Source organism: Orycteropus afer, unplaced genomic scaffold, assembly GCF_000298275.1.
Source record: "Orycteropus afer afer isolate SDZICR_OR568_19922 unplaced genomic scaffold, OryAfe1.0 scaffold00011, whole genome shotgun sequence".
NCBI classification, from domain to species: Eukaryota; Metazoa; Chordata; class Mammalia; order Tubulidentata; family Orycteropodidae; genus Orycteropus; species Orycteropus afer.
In genome coordinates this window covers 6,323,678-6,345,366 of record NW_006921598.1, presented here as the reverse complement: position 1 = coordinate 6,345,366, position 21,689 = coordinate 6,323,678, and positions in this window count along the sequence as shown.

Sequence of the window (21,689 nt, the reverse complement as noted above, 5' to 3'; positions counted from 1 at the left end):
TATTAACAGGTCTTCCTTGTAGGCATATAGATATTATCCTATCACTGACAGCATTGTACTTCAGGACAGATCTTGAAACATCCTTTGTGATGATGAATGCCATGCAATTCCTATTCCCGACATAGTAGATTATATGGTTGTTTGATTCAAAATGGCCAAAACCAGTCCATCTCAGCTCACTAATGCTGAGGATATCAATTTTTATGCGTTCCATTTAATTTTTGACAACTTCCAATTTTCCTAGATTCGTACTTCGTACATTCCATGTTCCGATGATTAATGGATGTTTGCAGCTATTTCTCCTCAGTTTGAGTGGTGCTGCATCAGCAAATGGAGGTCTCAAAAGCTTTACCTTATCCATAGGAGTAAAGCTGTGTTTACTCAGCTCTTTCCCAGTCCTATTTTGAGAGCCTTCTAACCTAACTGGACTATTCATAAAGTTGCGCCATAATGTATTAAACAGTGTTTCTTTGCTATTCATAAGGTTTTCCCTGGCCAATTCTTTGAGAAATGGATGGCCTCCTCCTTCTTCCTAGTCTGTCTCAGTCTGTAAGCTGGGATGATATCTGTGAACCATGTGCATCCTGCTGGGTTTGAAACACCAGTGGCTCAGCCTCAAAACTCACATCAACATGTCACCACAGTAGGACAAACTGACAGACAAGTTTGTCTCCCTGTTAGAAACCTCTCCTACCACCATCCGGTTTGTCTACTAGTTGGCATTTAGTCCACTTCTGTATCCTTTGTTTCAAAGCTCAGGGCTCCAGGAATATCTTCTGTATCTGTGTTAATTGGTTCCTGTTTTCTTTTTTGAAGAAGGTCAGTGTAGTTTTTTTCCCTATTTGGCCATCTTCCCATTTTCCTATCATCTTAAAGAATGATACATTTTTGATGGTGCTAAGAGTCCGTGGTTAGGAGAGATTCAGGAATCCAAGGGCAGAATCAGCTTCATTTAAAATGAATGTTGTTTTTGTTTAATACCCAGAATGTGATTTATTTTAGAATGTTTTTCCTTAAATTTTGAGCTCATTATCAGCTTTAGAGAAATGGGTTAGGAGCAACTACTGAAGTGCTAAAGATATCTATGATCCAAGCCCACAGTATTTTGGGAGATTAATGTTGTGATCAGATTTCTTGGATGACAGTCTTTTCCTCACTCATATTATTACTGTATAATAGAAAAATTAAACTAAGCATGGGACAGATAATGCTTACCTGCTTATAATGTGTATTTTTTAAAATAAGTTATTTAGAAATGTAAATTCAAACATCTTCAATAAATATCTTTGACCTCAGTTTAACTATCTAGAAGGCTAGGCTAAATGACATCCAGGATCTTTTTTTTGTACTTTCTGTTATGATCATACAGGTTTCCCTGGGTTGTTAACCTGCAACTCTGTTTAAATTTCAACAGAAAATCTATTAGAAAATGTCAGTTTGTCATATTCTGGTAGCTTATATGTTGTGATCCTTGAAGCTATGTTCCTGGCATGCCAAATGCTAGCAGGGTCACCTATACTGACCAGGTTTCAGCCCAGCTTACAGACAATGACAGGCTAGAAAGAAGGATGTGGCAGTCTACTTCTGAAAACATTGGCTACTGAAAATCTTATGAATAGCAGTGGAACATTATTTGACCTGGTGATGGAAGATGAGCCCCTCAGGTTGGAAGGGAATCAAAATAAGGGAGAAAGGCTGCCTCCTCAAAGTAGAGCCAATCTGAATGGTATGGATGGAGTAACACTTTCAGGACCTACATTTGCTTGTGAGGTATGACTCAAAATGAGAAGAAACAGCTGCAGCCATCCATTAATAATCAGAACATGAAATGTACAAAGAAAACTTTTTGGTTTTTGATTTTTATTTTTACCAATTTTCATAGCTTCATACTTTGTACATTTTGTGTTCTGATTATTGTCAGAAATGAAATGGAACACATAAATATTGATATCCTAGACACTGGTGAGCTCAAATGGATGGGTATTGGCCATTTTGAAGCAGACAATCATATAGTCTACCATGTTGAGAATGACAAATTGAAGAGAAATGATGTTACATTCATCATCAATAAGAACATCTCAAAATCTATCTTGAAATAAATACTGTCAGTTATAGGATAATATCCATATGCCTACAAGAAAGACCAGTTAATATGACTATTTTTCAAACTTACACATCAAGCACTAAAAACAAAAGTGAGTAATTGAAGATTTTTACCAATTCTTGCAGCCTGGAATTGATCAAATATGAAAAACAAGATGCATTGAAAATTACTGGTGATTGGGAGGTGAAAGTTGGAAACAAAGAAGAATGATCAGTAATTGGAAAATATGGCCTTGGTGACAGAAATGATGCTGGAGATAACAAGATAGAATTTTTCAAGATAAACAAATTATTCATTGCAAATACCTCTTTCCAACAATATAAATGGCAGTTGTACACATGGACCTCACCAGATGAGATACATAGAAATAAAATCAATTACATTTGTGGAAAGATGATGAGAAAGCTCAATGTCATCAGTCAGAACATGGCCAGGAGCTGACTGTGGAACAGACCATCAATTACTCATACCCAAGTTCAAGTTAAATCTGAAGAAAATTAAAGCAAGTCTATGAGAACCAAAATACGAAGTCAGTTATATCCTATTTCAAATTAGAGTCCATCTCAAGAATAAATTTGATGCATTAAATTTGATGCATTGAAAACTAATGACTGAAGACTGGATGAGTTGTGGAATGATATCAAGGACATCATACATGAAGAAGGGAAATGGTCATTAAAAAGACAGGGAAGAAAGAAAAGACCAAAATGGATATCAGGAGAGACTGTGAAACTTGCTATTGAATGTAGAGTAGCTAAAGCAATGAAAGAAATTATGAAGTAAAATAATTGAACAGAAAATTTCAAGGAGCAGCATGAGAAGACAAAGTAAAGTAAATTTGCAGAGAAATAGAATTAGAAAATTAGAAGGGAAGAACACTTTAGCAATTCTCAAGCTGAAAGAACTGAAGAAAAAAATTCAAACCTCAAGTTGCAATATTGAAAGTTTCTATGTGCAAAATATTAAGCAACACAGATGTATCAAAATAAGATAGAAGGAAAACACAGAGTCACTATACCAAAAAGAATTGGTTGATATCCAACCATTTTAGGAGGTAGAATATGATCAAACATAGATAGTACAGAAAGAAGAAGTCCAAACTTCATTGAAGGCATTGGTGTGAAATAAGTCTCTAGGAACTGAATGAACACCAATTGAGATATTCCAACAAACAGATGCAATGATGGAAGCATTCACAAGTTTGTCAAGAAATTTGGAAGACAGCTACCTGGCCCACTAACTGAAATGTGGAAATTAACTAGCAATATCATTAATATCATGTACAAATAAAATTTTATTGAAAGTGATTCAAAAACATTTGCAGCAGTACATAGACAGGGAAATGCCAGAAATCTTAGCTGGATACAGAAGAGAGAACATGGAAATAGCAGTATCATAGCTGATGTCAGGTCAGTTTTGGCTGAAATCAGAGAATACTAGAAAGATGTTTGCCTATGTTTTAATTAACTATTCAAACGTATTTGATTGTGCAGATCATAACAAATTATGGATAGCATTGAGAAGAATGGGAATTTCATAATACTTAGCTGTGCTCATGAGGAACCTGTATGTAGACCAAGAGGTAGTCATTTGAATAGAACAAGGGGGTACTACAGGGTTTAAAATCAGGAAAGGTGTGTGTCAACGTTGTATCTTTTTACCATATTTATTCTGTCTGTACACTGAGCAAATAATCCAAGAAGTTGTACTGTATGAAGAGGAACACATCAGGATTGGGGGAAGACCACTTAGCAACTTGTGATATGCAGATGACACAATCTTGCTTGCTGAAAGTAAAGAGGACTTGAAGTACTTAGTGATGAAGATCAAAGACTTTAGTCTTCAGTATGGATTGCACCTCGAGATAAAGAAAACAAAAATTCTCACAACTAGACCAATAAGCAACATCATGATAAATGGAGAAAAGATTGAAATTGTCAAAGATTTCATTTTACTTGGATCCACAATCAACATCCATGGAAGCAGCAGTCAAAAAATCAGACACTGTATTGCACTGGGCAAATATGCCACAAAAGACTTCTTTAAAGTGTTAAAAGAGCAAAGATGTCACTTTAGGGACTAAGGTGTGCCTGACCCAAGGCACGGTATTTCCAATTGTCTCATAAGCATGCAAAACCTGGACAATGAATAAGGAAGACTGAAGAAGAATTGATGCATTTGAATTATTATGTTGGTGATTAATATTGAAGATACCATAGACTGCTAGAAGAACAAACAAATCTGTCTTGGATGAAGTACAGCTGGAAACTTACTTAGATAGTGGATAGTGAGACTTTGCCTCTTGTACTTTGGTCACATCGTAACCAGGAGAGACTAGTCCTTGGAGAAAGTTAACATACTGGTAAAGTGGGTGGTCAGTGACAAAGGGGAAGATCCTCAATGAGATGGATCGACACAGTGGTTGAGAGGATAGTGAGGATGGCACATGACTGGGTGGTGTTTCGCTCTGTTGTGTGTGTTGGCTGTCATAGGGAGTTGGAACCAAATTGAATTCACCTCACACCAACCACAGAAACACTCCAGACTTATTTGTGAGATTATCTAGTCTTCTTTCCCCAGCATAAGAAAAGGTAGATTACAATGAAACTGAGGACTTTTGAAAAACTTTAATTCATAATATACTTAGTGATTTTATAAGATAGGGTCAACTTCCAGTGTTTTTATGTTATATCTGATAACTCTGGTTGACCAAGTTGCAATTACAATCCTTACTATCTATCCTGTGATTCTTGGCCATAGACATCCTGGAGGAAAGATAAGAGAATAATACAGACTTCTCCTGGGTCAGTATTTTCAGATTTACTTCTTGGTCAATAAATTCCATGAGTTCCATCTCCCTTAGTAAGTAAAACAATGATTGTGGACTATAGAATTGAAATAAAGGCCAAAATGAATTTCTGGGTAAATGACCTGGGAAGCATACCATAAGCTCCACTCACTCATATACTATTCTCTAGGCAGAAACATCAAGTAAGCTCAGTATACCTGAATGCATGAAAGAGAGTTTGTGAGACAAAGAATAATAAGGACTTACATTGGAGACCATGAATCATTATAAAATAAATCAGAGGCATAAAAGAGAAATTATAGCAATCAGAAGGCAAAGCAACATTTTAAAAAGATACTCAGTATGAAAAAGATATTCCAAGAGTGGAAATCAGAATTAGTGTCTGGAATGAAGAAATGCCTCAAAATTTATTTGTTCCAATTTAATCAGTAACACAGAATTAACTCACTAATTATTGTATAATGAGTGTGTTGCATGGCTGTACCTCTTGTATTCAAAGCAATCTTACTTACTGGTGGTTCCTAGTGGTGGTCTCAGCTTTTATACCATGATTTATGATGCAATAAAGTGGGGAAGTTACTGGACTGTTTCATTGATGACCAAGAGTTTACGAGAGATTAAATTTGGCTCTTTGCAATTAAGTTAACTGGGAAAGATAAAATGTATTTAAAAAATGTTGGTATCTTGTATGTATAACTTTAAAACATGATAGTTTCTCTCTATTTAGATTTCAAAACACTGGAATAGTAGGTAGAAAAGGTATTATTTTCTCAGTTTAACAGCTGGAAAAATGTAAGCAGATGTTATGTGGAAGTGTTGAAAATCAGAAAGTTGATTAGAAGGAGATCAGTACTAAAACTTATTTATTTACAGATGCTGGATATATTCTCTCTCCCATATCAAACCCTAAAAGAAAAAAACAAATCTTATAAATAGAGATTTCTCTTTTTCTTGCTCTCTCTCTCTCTCTCTCTCTCTTTTTTTTCAGCAGAGACTGAAAGACTTAAGAAGAGTTGGCTAAAACCCAGCTGTGCCTGTATATAAGTAAGACAGAACACTAAGTAACCAGCAAGAATGCATATTAAGAAGTAAGCAAATGTATTAAGGAAGTACTGAGGGAAAAAAAAAAAAAAGATTGCAATCTGAATACTAGATTGCATTGAATTTATGGCAAAAAAAAAGCATTAAACAATGTGAAGAATACTTTATAAAGGGTGAATTCACAGTGAAGATCTATATACTAAGTATATAGCATCAACATTCATAAAACACAAATAAGGAATTAAAAGAGTAATGTACACAATCATATTCATCGCAGAAGCTACTTGTTCTGATTACCTAGTGCTGCTCTGACAAGAATATATACCACAAATGGGATGGCCTTTACAAACAGGAGTTTATTCTCTCACAGTTTGGAGGCTTTAAGTCTAAGTTCAAAGTTCCAGGATCTAGGGGCTGTGTGAAAGCCCCTCGACCTTGGGCTTTAGCTCTGTCTCTTGCTCCCAGCCCACTGAAGCTAGAGGCATCTCTTCACTCAGGCAGCTGCTGGCTGCTGAGGCTGACTAGCTCAATGTTGACAAGTAAAAGGGCACAGTCCCAATGTTACCAAACCACATGTCAGACCATTAACTCAAGTCCATTATAAGTCCCAAGGTCAGCAGAGCATGGCAGGCTGCTGAACAGCAACACAGCTACATGCAGGGTCCAAGCGTGCCATAAGCTAGAAACAATCTCCAAGCCTTCTTCTTATATACAGGAAGCAGGCCACATCCCAAAGGCAGCTACTCAACTGCTCACAGTAGATTCCACCCTGGAGTTGATTACCATTCTCATCATGGGGAATACTACATCCAGCTGCCCAGCTACTCAACCAGGCCTAGCCAAATTGACACACCAACTGACCTACTACAATACTGATTCATTGCTTTCATTTAATGACTAATCTAGTAAACAAAAAATACAGAATGGAAGACCTAATATCACAATTTGTTGTTGGTGGTTGCTGTTAACTCAATTCCAACTCATGGCAACCCCATGTGTGCAAGGTAGAACTCCACAGGGTTTTCAAGGCTGTGACCTTTTGGAAGCAGATCTCAAGGCCTGTCTTCCAAGGTGCCTCTGGTTGTATGCAAACCACTAACCTTTCAGATAGCAGTGAAAGGTTTAACCATTTGTGCCACCTAGGTACTCCTCACTCTGAATAGGGCAGGTCTGATTAACAAATAGGTCCCTGGGTCATACAAACTGTTTGCTTTAACCCAAAGGTTGGTAATTTGAACCCACCCAGCAGCACCATTTGACAAAGGCCCAAAGATATACTTCTGTAAAGATTACAGTAAAAATAATCTTGTGGAGCAGTTCTAGTCTATAATATGAGGGGTTATCATGAGTTGTAATTGACTTTAAATAAATGGGCTTTTTTGGTTTAAAATTTTTAAAAGTAATAATAATTCATATAACTGCTTCTGGTACTATGACAGAGAAGGAATTCTACAAAGCCTCACACAAACACAAAACACCTTGATACTAAATAAATTACAACAGAAATAATTTATAATGTATTGTTAAGCTCATGGGAAAGTTCAGAAAATCCCTGAAAATTGGGGAAAAAATGAAGAAAAACCTGCAAATACAGGTAGTCAAACATTGACCCAAAGCTGGTGCTGCCTAAGGAGTAAAAACCAATACTAAAAAACTAGAATTTTGGAGATTAATAGCCACGTGGAGTGAGACAGAATTAGGATATGGGCCCAGCCAAGTAGGGGGAGATGAATTTCTTTGAGACACCTATAAGGCTGGATGCATCAAGAACCTATAGAGCATTGAAAGGAGGGGCAGCAAAAAGTCTTCCAGCTTAAAAAGGGTATTAAGATACCTATTTGCCTATATTCTGTTTCACGTAAACTAGGGATTGAATTCAATAGAATTGCTTCAATCTGACAACATCACTAGGCACCAAGGAGAAGCAAATGAGAATCTTCCTGGGAGAAAATTATTCTTAGTTTAGGTGTTTCAAGAGTCATATAATTAAATTTAGTGAACAATAAATTTGGAATCAAAAGTCATGAAATACACAGAAAAATAATATACTAAGAGCAGATTTAGTAGGAAATGAACAACATATTTAGTTTTATAAATAATATTAATATTTGAATGATCATACATAGATAATAAAACAATTTATGAAATATTTTAAAGAAATAAAAGATGATTTTGAAATATAAGAGCCAGATCTAAGTGAAGTCTCAAAAATGATCAGGTATCTTGGGAAAATTATGAAAGAAGACATTCTGAAAATAAAAATTGCAATAATCAATATTAAAACTAAATGAATGAGCTTATCGGTAGATTAGACAAAGCTGAGGAAAGAGTGAGAGCTGGAAGATATATGGGAAAGTGTGTTCATAATACAACACAAGAAAGTGGAAATTATGAAAGACAAATAAAAAAAAGGAGGGTAGAATGAGATGGTTTAACATACATCTAATAAAATATACATAGAGAGAATTAAAGAAAGTAAACATATAAATGCATCGAATGAAACTCACTAGTCAAATGAGATTTCCAGATAGCCTTAAAAAAATCAATTATAAACTGTTTATAGGTGTTTTGGTGGCATAGTGCCTAAGGCATTTGACTGCTAACCAGAAGGCTGGTGGTTCAAACCTACCAGCCACTCCTCAGAAGGAAGGTTGGGCAATCCACTTCCGTAGTGATACCACCTTGGAAACCCAAGGAGGGGTCGCTATGAGTTGGATCCAACTTGATGGCAGTGAGGTTTTTTTTTTTTAATTTTTATATACTGTTTATGAGATACACTCCTAAAATATAAGGCTAAAGAAAAGATGAAGATAAAAGGAATAATAAAAAAATGAAAACAGTATAGAGCAAGAAATATTAACCAAAAAAAAAAAACCCCTGCATTATCTATATTACTGTTAGAAAAAGTAAATGTAAAATCCAAATAATATCTAGGAAAAGGTAGTATCATCACACAATGATTAAAGATTATTTCATCAGGGGTATATGTGAATTTTAAACTTGTGGGCACCTAACAAAAAAAGCCTCCAAATACATAAAGCAAAAGGTTACACAGGTGATTAATGTTGTTGTTGTTTGCCATCGAGTGGGACCCGACTCATAGCGACCCCTCCTTGGGTTTCTGAGGCAGTGTCACTACGGAAGTAGATTGCCCAACCTTCTTTCCGAGGAGTGGCTGGTGGGTTTTGTACCGCCAGCCTCCTGGTTAGCAGTCAAGTGCTTTAGGCACTACTCTACCAGAGCTCCTAGCACATACAATATACATCTAAGCTGCTTCATTTTACGTAACTACAGTGCCATTGGGGGTAAAGGAATTGTAGTATTTTTGAGAATCTCTTCTCTAGTGATACTGCCTCGGAAACCCAAGGAGGGCTCACTGTGGGTCAAAATCGACCTGAAGGCAGTGAGTTTGGTTATTTTGGTTTTATCTTCTGAAGATTCGTTAATTCAGTGAGTCAGTCTCAAGTAAAGATGCTGGTGATAAAAGAGGATGGCACAATCTATACATAAAAAGCTCTGAGTCTAGTAGGGAGATGGAAATAAAGTCATTATAATAGCTCTAATATAAGTAACACAAATCAGTAACAAACCACACCATCCCATACATGAAGCCTGGAAATGTTATAAACACAAAGGGACAAAGTGCTGTCCTGTGCAATCACTATGACCAGTTGGGTATCAAACGGCTGTGACACATCGGTTTTTCATTGGTTGGTTTTTGGAGGTAGATCATCTGGTCTTTCTTCCTAGTCCATCTAAGTCTGGAAGCTCTGCTGAAACCTGTTCAGCATCATAGCAACACAAAAGCCTCCAATGACAGACAGGTGGTGACTGCACCTGAGGTGCATTAGCCAGAAAGCGAACCTGGCTCTCCTGCAGAAGGTGAGAATCCTGCCACTGAACCACCACAACTGCTCCTATGATGATAGGAATGTAAATGTTGCTCAGCTATGTTTGCAGGGTTTGGCCATGAATTCAAAGTTATACACAGCTTTCCATGCATCATTTGCTTGGAATAGAAATGGTCATATGAGTAAAACCAAAAACCAAACTTGCTGCTGTTGAGTCGATTCCAACTCATAGAGACCCCCATTGGGTTTCCAAGGCAGTAAATCTTTACAGAAGTAGATTGCCCTATTTTCCTTTTGCAGAGCAGCTGGTGGGTTCAAACTGCCAAACTTCTGGTTAGTAGTCAGATGCCTTAGGCACTGCACTACCAGAATGCCCATATGAATGAATAGTGGTAAATTTATTCTGGAAAATCCTTTCAGAGTTCAGCTATAATCCTTAGGAAATATAGAAGCAAAGGAAAGATGTTACTGCCAGAGCTTGAGGAAGAGGGTCTCTCATGGTGTGTTGACAGTTATTTAATCAGAAAGGTTATTCTCTGGACTAGCACTCAAATTTTCTTAGACTTTCCTGATGATCAAGGGCATACTTAGTTAAGTCTAATGTGGTAGCCCTTAAAGTTGCCTAGTGTGCAAGGAAGCCATCAATCAAATCCTTTAAAAAATGAACTGCAGAAGGGATCTGGAGGGAAATCAAATTAGGGTCCATTTGGAAATGTCATAGTCAAATGGTACCAGCAAAAATAAAGAGGTTCATTGACTACTCAAATTGGTATAGAAAGAAATGCATGTTTTTCCTGCTAATCAAAGATAAAGCTGGCCTTTGAGCTGCTTCTGTGGAGCCTGTGACCACCCAGGCTTTAGCTAATGTTAGTGTTTACATGACATGTTGGAAACAAACTGGGCAATTACAAAGGCCCAGTCTAACTAGATCCTAACTGGCAAAATGCCCTCTGGTCCAAATGTTAATAAATTTGACCTTCATGGGTTTTTAATCTCATTTCTGCCTGGCAGAGTAAATGAAGTCTAGGTTATACTGTACAGAAGAATTTTTGTTTTTCATTCCTCCCCCTCCAGATATTGCTGGGGAACAATGAGTCTGTCTTTTTTTCAGTTGGGTATATCATCATGTGTATGCACAGAAAGCCTGCTGATTGACGGTACTTCAACAAAGGCAGATTCAGTTTGCAGCTGATAAGGAGCAAAGTCATCCATGCCGTGTTTACAAAGTAGGAGAGGAGAGTGAAAAATTAGTGATAAAAGAGCTAATCTTATTGTTTTGCCAGATGAGAGAATGGCACTTTTGTGCTTGCTTTAAGAGGAGCTGGCATGTTGCCCCTCCTTCTCCCTCTATGCGTTGGCAGCAAAACAATTTCCAGATTCCCCAAAGTGTCATAGATTATAAAGGACACAGTAATGCTTGAAGGGTTTCTGAATGTTGAGTAGAGTACAAACTATACTGGAGATTGGCTGTTTATTCTATGGACCCATGACCCACACTGCATAGACTACTGATTTTCTGCCATTGGTATTTCTAAAGCAAATGGTAAATATTTGGGATGCCAGATAAATTCATTAGTGTTTAATTTTCCAACATATTTAAATGCCTAGTTGTGCTAAGAATAGAACTGGAAACCCCTTCATGACAGCTCATGATTGGATAGAGGTTCTGGCAATGGTAACTGGGCCTCTGTGAGTAACAGGACAAGTGGCAGAAAGAAAAGATCAGGGAAGAGGAGTATGCTTTGTTTTTTCTTTTAGTTCATCACTGTTCTTTTAGTTTGTGACTACTTAGTTGGAAGTCCTACAAAGACGGAAGAAATAGCTCTAGATGCAGATACAGTTTAAAAAAATGGTGTTTCCACACTTAAAGTGTCTCTGCTCATAACTTTTCATCATTTGTTCAGGTTTTCTAGAGGAAAGGAAGGAGGTGATGTTTCGCCAGAGGGTATGGTTTTACAGCTAGATGTTTTACAGCTTTATGTAGATTTCCTCATTCAGTAGTGATCAGTAAAGGCCTATAATGGTGACAGCCATGTGTCTATTGCAGGTGACATGGATCATTTGCTCACTTGTATGTTCATTCAATACACATTTATTGAAAAGCTGCAATGGGCCAGGCACTGGTGCTACTGAGAGGACCAAGATGTAGATAACAAACAAGAGATTTCCAATCTTGTAGGGAAGTCAGCAAAGCAGGTAAATAATGATAATACAGTATACTAAATTTTGAGAGTCCCTCAGTGACTCAAACAGTTTACAATTGGCTACAAACAGAAAGGTTGACCATAGTAATCCACCTGGTGGTGCCGGAAAAGAACGGCCTGGCAATGTATAAGATTACAGCCATTGAAACCCTATGAAGCACAATTCTGCTTTGACACATGTGGCATCACCATGAGTCAGAAACAAATCGATGGCAAGTAATTAGTGGTTATATTATTTGTTTTTACCCAAAACAAATGTATTGGGATATAAAAAGAAACAGTGTACCTTGCTACATTACCAAAGATTTGGCTAAGTTGTATGACAAAAAATATACTTTGAGGGATAGTTGTATTTATCAATAAAGTAAACTATCACTTTTTTTTTTTTTTCTTCACTTTCTTTCTTAAACATCTTAAATGCCGTGGTATCTTCTAGTTCTAATTCTTTTTGTTTGTATGATGTTCTTATCCTGCTTTTGATTTTGGGTAGCTGTTTGTTCAGAATGCCCTTTTTTGGAACTATGTGCTATTCTTTGCAATGATTTGATATTGTTCTGGCTGTGACTTGGCTTTTTGGTTAGTTTTTCTTTATTACAAACTTCAGACTTCTGGTTTGTCTGGTACTCACAGAGCCTAGGAGGAGTAAACCTCAGTTGAATTGTCAAGGACAGTTTCCACATAGACAAGAGCTGACTTATGTCTGGAAGAATGTGTAGGAGTGACTCAGAAGATGACAAGTAGTTCAGCATGACTAGGGCCCTTCTTCTCAAACTGTGGTACAGAGCTATGTGCCGTGGAGTATGTATGACTGCAGAAGAGCTATATCTTTATTGATCCAACAAGAGTTTACTTAGTATTTACTACTGATCATGGGGATGCCATAGGACTGCACAGGGTTTTGTTCCATGGTGTCACCATGATCACAATGGCAGCTACCATCATGATGATAGACTTGACGGCAGCTACCAGTAGCAATGGTCTGTGCTCTCTAACATAGGTGCACTTTATCTTTTGTAAAGACTAGATTTCTGTGCTAGTTATAACTCTCAAATTTCCTTGCTGGAATCAGAACTTACATTGCTAAAAGAGAATGCATCACCTGATTTACCTGAATTGTTTACACAATATGTTGGTTTCAGGAACTACTAGATCTAGGTACTCTGATAATATAAGCAAGAATCTGCTTCTGTTCCTCTCTAGGCTCTGCTTTTCTTGCTAAATGCTTCATTTTCAGATGGGTTCTCCACTTTGTTGTTGTTATGTGCCGTCAAGTCAAACCCGACTCATAGCGACCCCTCCTTGGGTTTCCGAGGCAGTATCACTACGGAAGTAGGATTGCCCAACCTTCCTTCCGAGGAGTGGCTGGTGGGTTTGAACCGCCAGCCGTCTGGTTAGCAGGCAAGTGTCTTAGCCACTATGCTACCAGAGCTCCCGCTAGGTGGTGGCAAAGCTGGCAACCATGAGCGCCTGACTTGTATCTTGCTTAAAATGTTGGCCGATATCAGAGATATGGTAACTTCTACTCTAAAATCAACTTAGGCTCCAAAATTAAAACCCCAAATTAAAATCTAAATGATTATTTTATTCCCATTGATATAGCTACTAAGTTGCATTTTGTGTGTGTATGTGTGGAAAAAAGAGATTTTGCATGCAAGCTTTCTAAGAATTCACTGTATTATATGTGAACATTTCTAGCAGGCTAGCAACATGAGAAATATAAGTATTGAGATCAAGGACTGTAGAGAGTAAGGCATTGCAGTATCTGATAATAGCTATAAGGGCATTAGCAAAGGTAGTTTTATTTGTTTATTTATGTACACTATAAACCACAGCTAAACTGTTTAACTGATTTTTGAAAAATTTATTTGCCTTATTGTATATTTTTCTAAATCCTTAAGTATGCAAATTCTTATTCAGCTTTTAGAAGTTTTGAAATGCAATGTTCTGTATCTGCATACCTGTTTGTGAACTGTAATTTATACTTTCTACTTTTATTTTAGAAAGATAACTGAGTATTTTGAAGGGTGGGTTGAAAAATATTGAGGTGGTAAGTGAGGGGCAGTTAGGAGGCTAAATAAGAGTTGGCAGTTATCTAATTTAGAAGTGAAAAGGTCTGATCCAGAACACAGCTATGGCAGGAAAGATGTAAATATGAGAGAGATGGGAGCTCTGGTGGTGTAGTACCTAAGGCATTTGACTGCTAACCAGAAGGTTGGAGGTTCAAACCCACGAGCCACTCCTTGGAAGGAAGATCTACTTCTGTAGAGATAACTGCCTCAGAAACCCAAGGGTCCCTATGAGTCGAATCAACTCGACGGCAGTGAGTTTGCTTTAATTTGTTTGATGTGAAAGACATATTAAGGTAAAAACATTTTTTTTTCTTACAAGTTTTTGACCATACTTTTGCTGCATATTGTTGTTTTCCATATTTATGTTGTTAAAAGAAAAAAAAAGGAAATCTATGTTGCTAAGTGGGCTGGCTAAGAATTCCAAACAATTGGTCTTAAGAATCATTCTCAACAGGAGAATTCATACTACCATCATTCTGTTGAAATAAATAAGGGAACTGGAAGTAGTGGGAACATGGATTATTTACGCCTGGTAGAAAGCATAAGAGATGCCCAGGGCACCAGATGACAGGGATGTGCAAACCAATGCAAGCATGGGCTCTAAAAAGAAAGAAAAGACTGGGTTTGAATGATGATTTACTGCTCACGCCAAGTGCTAAGGTTCTCTCTCATGGCTATGGCTTTAGGAACATGGGCCCTTTTGTTTTCCTTTACCTTTTCATGTAGTAAATCGTCACAGTTGCTACATGCTCTCAGCTGGTTTTCTTTAGTACAATCAAAACTACTTTATTATAGACCTGAGGATAACCCAGGTGCAAACTACATAAGAACCAGGAAAATACAGTTTTAGAATACAAAACCTAGTCCAATTTCACTTTGGAGACTATTCTCATTGATCTGTCTAGAACTGAATTTTTCTGTTCAAAACTCCTCAGTTTATTGCCTCCTTTTATTTATCCTGAAATCAGACTTCTTTTCTATTTGTATTATTAGATAAAAACTCTCAGCTGAAGAGCTTGAGTCTTTTCTAATTTACAAATTTCAAAGTTGTGGGTCTTCTAGGAAGTGAAAGATATTTTATTTATTCAATAAATATGTTTTGGATGAATAAGGTCAAGTTATCAATGTTATGCAAAATACCATATGCTGTTGAATTGATTCAAACTGATATCAACCTGAGTGTGCCAGAGTAGAATTGTCCATAGGGTTTTCAATGGCTGTCTTTTTTGGAAGTAGATCACCAAGCTTTTCTTCCAACGTGCTTCCGGGTGGACTTGAACCTTCAACCTGACAGTTAGCGGCTGAGCACTTTAACCATTTGCTCCACTCAGGGACTGCATTATGTTACATACCAGGTATAAAATATGCTCCATCACAATATCACATACTCAAACTGATGTGATAAAGGAGTTGGTGAAGAGAGATGTGTGGATATGAATTGACGAATAACGACTGTATCACTCAAGTACTTCTCTTTTTCTTTTCTTTAGTTTTCTTTCTCTTCTCTCTATAGTGTTGTGATAGAGAGTGAGTAAGACATATATAAGATTGGAGTAGAGAAAAAGTGTCACAAAGAACCTAACCTAAATAAATTATCTCCTTATTATCCAATGTTCATTAAGAAACTATAAATACTTTTGGCTAATAAATTCCTTGTTTGGGATGCAAATAACTATCCACAGGTTAAAGGTATTGACAATTCGTGTAATCATGGTGTCAATTGCTTTAAGCTGATTTTCTTTTATTGCTGGAAGAGGAACCTAAGTTGGTTTTCTTGTCCCCAGAGGTCAGAACTGGGATGTAACAGCAAAAGGAAAAGATTTTCTAGATATGAAGTTGTGGCATGGTGACTCTAGTTTCTTTTCTGTTTTCTTAGGGTTGACCATAGAGTACATTAGAAGGAATTCAAATATTGAATAAGCAAGTGTGTCAGCTAAGCTTCTTTGGTTATGAGAAAGGGTTCTGATCTTGTCAGCTTATATTTTAGTGGATGAAACAGACATTGAACTAAAAAACAAATAAATACTTAACTTTTAGGTAGTAATAAGTGATAAGATGAAAATAGAACATAGTTAACAGAGTGATGGGGGACACACTAGAGACAAGAATGTATTGAACCATATGACACTCTGGGTAAAGAATGAGTCAAAGGGAAAAGCAACTGCAAAATATGTCTAAGGACCAATGAGGAAGGCAGTCTGGCTAGAGCAGAGAGAGTAAAGGGGAGAAAACAAAACTCACTGCCATCGAGTCAGATCCGACTCAGTGACCCCTCCTTGGGTTTCCAAGACAGTATCACTACAGAAGTAGATTGCCCTATCTTCCTTCTGAGGAGTGGCTGGTGCCTTTGAACCACCAGCCTTCTGGTTAGCAGTCAAGTGCTTTAGGCATTATGCCACCAGTTGTTTGTTGTTGTTGTTAGAGCTCCCGATAAAGGGGAGGGTGGTGGGAAAATAAAAGAATGCCAGTCGCTTCCATGACCTTAGTCTCTCCCTTTAAGATTTAAAGTCTCTGGAGAAAACAATCATATTAACTGAGCTTAAAACTTGTGCTCACTCCTTGGATGCATAAGAGAAGATGCACAAGGCAGTAAAAGGAAATTTTGAGACCACTGCAGAGTCTTAGGAGTGGTGTCAGAGCAGTTGGAGTAACTATTCTTCCCAAAAGAAGGGATTTAAAGTCTGCAAAGGAGAAAAAGGAAATATAGTTAGGAAGGGAGGTTATTGGTGGGAGCTGTGCTACAAATGTCACTATGGATAGTTAGATTAAGGTCCTTTCAACACTAGGATTGATAGAGTAGTGGAGGGTAAAAGAATGGAGGCCAAAGAGGAAAGAGTAAAGAACTGAGAAAGAAGTGAGGCTCCTCTAACATAGCTCATCCGTTCTCCACTTGCTTCTACCTCCCACATGGAACAGAGAAAAACCCTGTTGAGTGAATTTCAAGGGATAAAAGTAAAAACACAGGCAAGTGCCTGCTCACAGCTGAACATCTAGGAGAACTGACGTGTTTTGAAAACCCTAAAGCAACTCTAGGCGGCAGCACTTGGAATGGATTTGCCTATTGCTCCCTTGTTCAAGGCCCTAGGGGATGGCCTCAGGCCTAAGGCAGCCACCTGCCACACCCAAGGCTGGTGGTTCAAACCCACCAGCCGCTCCTTGGAAGGAAGGTTGGGCAATCTACTTCCGTAGTGATATTGTCTCGGAAACCCAAGGAGGGGTCGCTATGAGTTGGGTCCGACTGGATGGCACATAACAACAACAACCCTTGTTCAAGAGTCAACTTCTTTTCGTCTCCTTTACTAAAACCATTCACTTCTGTTCTACTCCAAAATTCTCTTCTTTTGACTGTCTTACGGATTGTTCTGGTTACCTAGTACTGCTCTGACAAGAATATACCACAAATGCGATGGCCTTAACAAACGGAGTTTATTCTTACACTTTGGAGGCTTTAAGTCCAAGTTCAAAGTACCAGGCTCTACGGGCTGTGTGAAAGCCCCTCAGCCTTGGGCTTCAGCTCTGCCTCTTGCTCCCAGCCACTGAAGCTAGGGGAATCTCTTCACTCAGGCAGCTACTGGCTGCTGAGGCTAACAAGCCCAAGGTCAACAAATAAAATGGCACAGTCCCAGTGTTACCAAACCACATGGCTGGCCATTAATTCAAGTCCATTGTAAGTCCCAAAGTTGGCAGAGCATAGCAGGCTGCTGAACAATGACATGGCTACATGCAGGGTCCAAGCGTGCCATCAGCTAGAGACCATTCCTAAAGCTGTTTCTCATATACGGGAAGCAGACTACATACCCAAAGTGGCTACTCAGCAGCTCCAATAGATTCCACCATGGAGTTTATTACCAATATCACTATGGGGAATAACTATATTCAGCTGCCTAGCCACTCAACCACGCCCAGCCAAGTTGACACACAAACATAACCACCACAGGGATCTGCAAAGGAGCTCTGGTAATGCAGTTAAAGCATTTGACTGCTAACCAGAAAGTCAGTGGTTCAAACTCACCAGCCACTCTGAGGGAGAATGATGAGGAATTTGCTTCTGTAAAGATTTACAGCTTTGGGAACCTCAGGCAACATGCCTCAGAGACCAGAAGAACTAGATGATGCTTGGCTACCTCTGCCAACTACTCAGAAAAGGATCAAAATTGGAGATCCTGAATAGAGTGGGAGAAAAACATGGAACAAAACTTAAAATCATGAAAAAGACCAGTCTTACTGATCTGATAGAGATGGGTGAAAACCGCTAGACTATGACCCCTAGACACCCTTTGGGCCTGGAATTGAAGTCACTTCCATTGCTTAACTTTCAACCAAACAATAGACAGCCCTAGGAAGTACACAGTAATACCAGGGAGGTGTACTTCTTAGAACAATTAACCATGGGAGATCAGAAGAACAGCATTTGTGCAGGGAGAAAGCTCAGAGGGCAGGAATGCTTAACAAAGAAGGTCACAAGGAAAAAGTAACCACAGGAAGGAAGTGGGAAGAGAGCTATTACATTGTGGGGATCGCAATCAATGTCATGAAACAAAATGTATATGAACTGTTGAATGGAAAATGAATTTGCTCTGTAACTTTTACTCAAATCACAATCAGAATAAAAAATTAGAAAGAAAAAAAAAAAGATTTATAGCCTTGGAAACTCTGTGGGACAGTTCTGCTCTGTCCTATAGGGTCTCTATGAGTCAGAATCAATTTGATGGTGGTGGGTTTTGTTTTTCATTTGGGAAAGCTGTACATGCTGCTTCCTCTCCACAAACTCCTTCACATGTGCTCTGCTCCACATCTGATCTCCTCTGGTTGCCTTATATTCAAACTCCCTGAGAGATGATCTATGTGATAGGATGGTTGGTTGTCACCGTCTATTATAGTCTTGGTATTGTGTGAAATTCTCATGCTAGGTGTCATTACAGGCCAACCCATGTGTGACTGCCTTTGGTTCAGATGATATCCCTTGGTTCCTGTGTAGAGGAAGGATAGGGAGGGGAGTCAAAGAAACCAAGGATCATGCCCTAAGTACCCTTTACAGATGCTTTATTCAAAATGAACTGGTAAGTGTGATAGGGTTGCATGAACTCTTCTAGTGGAAAAGCAATACAAACTTCAACATACAGTTAATATACTATGTGATAGGCATTTTAAACATACTTTTTCTGGCACTGAGAACAACTTTCCGTGGAGATATTAATGGTGAGCTAGAATTTCAATCCAAAGTCCATATTCTCCTTATTAAGCATTCTTTAATTATTAATGAGGAGCTCTGGTAGTGTAGTGCCTAAGGCACTTGACTGCTAACCAGAAGGCTGGTGGTTCAAACCCACTAGCCACTCCTCGGAAGGAAGGTTGGGCAATCTACTTCCGTAGTGATACTGCCTTGGAAACCCAAGGAGGGGTCTCTATGAGTCGGGCCGACTCGACGGCACACAACAACAACAACAACAACAATTATTAATGATTTATTGAGTTCACCTACCCCTGAGTAAGTGAAAGGCTTTCTGTTAAACAAACAAAAACACAACAACTGTGACATCATTGAAAGACCATATAGTTTAAGATTAAAATAATTTCAATGGACCTTATTGTTTTTGTTGTTATTGTTATGTGCCGTGGAATCGGACCCGACTCATAGTGACCCCTCCTTGGGTTTCCGAGGCAGTATCACTACGGAAGTAGATTGTTCCATCTTTCTTCCAAGTAGTGGTTGACGGGTTTGAACCGCCAGCCTTCTGGTTAACAGTCAAGTGCCTTAGGCACTACGCTACCAGAGCTCCCAATCGACCTTAAGGCACATATATATTCATTCATCCATTAATTAATCCAGAAATGATTTTTAATGGAACATGTGAGGATAGGACTAAAGAAATAAAATGTTGAGTAGAAATCATCTTAGCAGATATGAATCCAAGTAGTTTCATATAAAATAGTACCAGTGTGCTATTCTACAATCAGAATGTCTGAATGCTAATTATGAAAATCTGCCAAATACTTTGCAATGTGCACAATAGAGAATTGCTTAATAATGAAGGAACAACAGAGAAAAGAATCTTACAGGGGAAAAAAATGTTCAAATAAAATATTCCATGTAAAGGTTGAAATAATAAGAGAAAAGGATAACAAAGTTATCTTTTTCCTGGAGCTCCTAAAAAACTATTGTCCCAAAACACTTCCTCAATGGTACAGGATGCTATTCTGCAAAGCCAAGTGGATATATGCTAAAGAAGGAAAGTTGTCTTTTAAAACAATGCTATTTGCTCTGTGAAAGAGTTGTCAATGAGAAAAAATACTTAAAATACTAAAAATTATAGATCATTTGTCTTTTTGTGGACTTTTTTTTTTTTTTGCAAAAGCTAATAAAAATGTTATTAGCAGGAGATAAGTTGTTGTATATGAATCATAACCAAATAGGTGTCAATTCATAGGCACCCAACTAAATATGCCACTTTTTTGCTGATAGGTAAATTTCACTGTGCTCTTCTTGGTTAGTAAAGAGAAACTAATAGAAATGGAAACCCAGACTTGGTGGCCATTGAATGAGCCCCAATCTTGTAAGGAGTCTTTCAAATGACTTAAAAATCTATAACAGGCTCACTTTTCATAACAGAGATTACAATATCTACCTGTAGGATAGGAGCTCTGGTGGTGAGCTCCTACCCTATATGTAGATGTTGTAATTTCTGTTATGAAAAGCTAGCTTGTTATGGATTTTTAAGAGTTATTTAAAAAAAGTTACAATGGTCAATTTTGGATACAAATTGAAGCAGCTGGGAGAAAACGGTTACTCTGGTGGCATAGTACCTAAAGCATTTGACTGCTGACCAGAAGGCAGTCTGTTCAAACCCACCAGCCACTCCTTGGAAGGAAGATTTGGCTATCTACTTCCATAGTGATACTGTCTCTGAAACCCAAGGAGGGGTCACTAGGAGTCGGATCCGACTCCACAGCAGTGAGGTTTTTTTTTTTTTTGAGTTTATTGATGTTGCCAAATAGTTTATCATTGAATTCTGATAGTTTATCATCTAAGCAACTGAAAATGTTCACCTTGGCCTGCCTCATGTCCCTCTAGTTGAACCCACTTCCTCCCCAACTGAGAGCTACCTTTTCTCTTAGCCTGTGGCTACCTAGAAACCAATGGAATGTGAGTGTAATAACAGACCATTTTTTCTACGTTCAGATTCTTAGGCCACTTACATTGCTGCTATCTTTATAGATGTAGTAAAAACTATAAATATGTCTAGAAGCTATCAATTTAAACACATAATGAAAAGTGAGTCAACAATACATTCATATTTTAAATGTCTGAGTTTTTACTGAAAACAAAAGTAAAAATCATAATGAAAAAAAAATCCCATCAGAAATAGAAGTCCTGGGAGTAGAAGAATCATAATTTGAGGGAACTTGTATGTTTAATTTTAGCACATTAATTTAACATTAAAATAATGTCTATGTGTTTTGCTTTTCAGACTGTAGGTTTTTTTAAATTCTCTTAGGAATATTGTCACTTGCTTGTGAGGCTGTAATTCAGTTAATGAGAGGATACTATGAACATTAGAAGAAGAAAGATTCCATGTATCTTAAGGAAAACAAACCATGGCACTCTGTTCC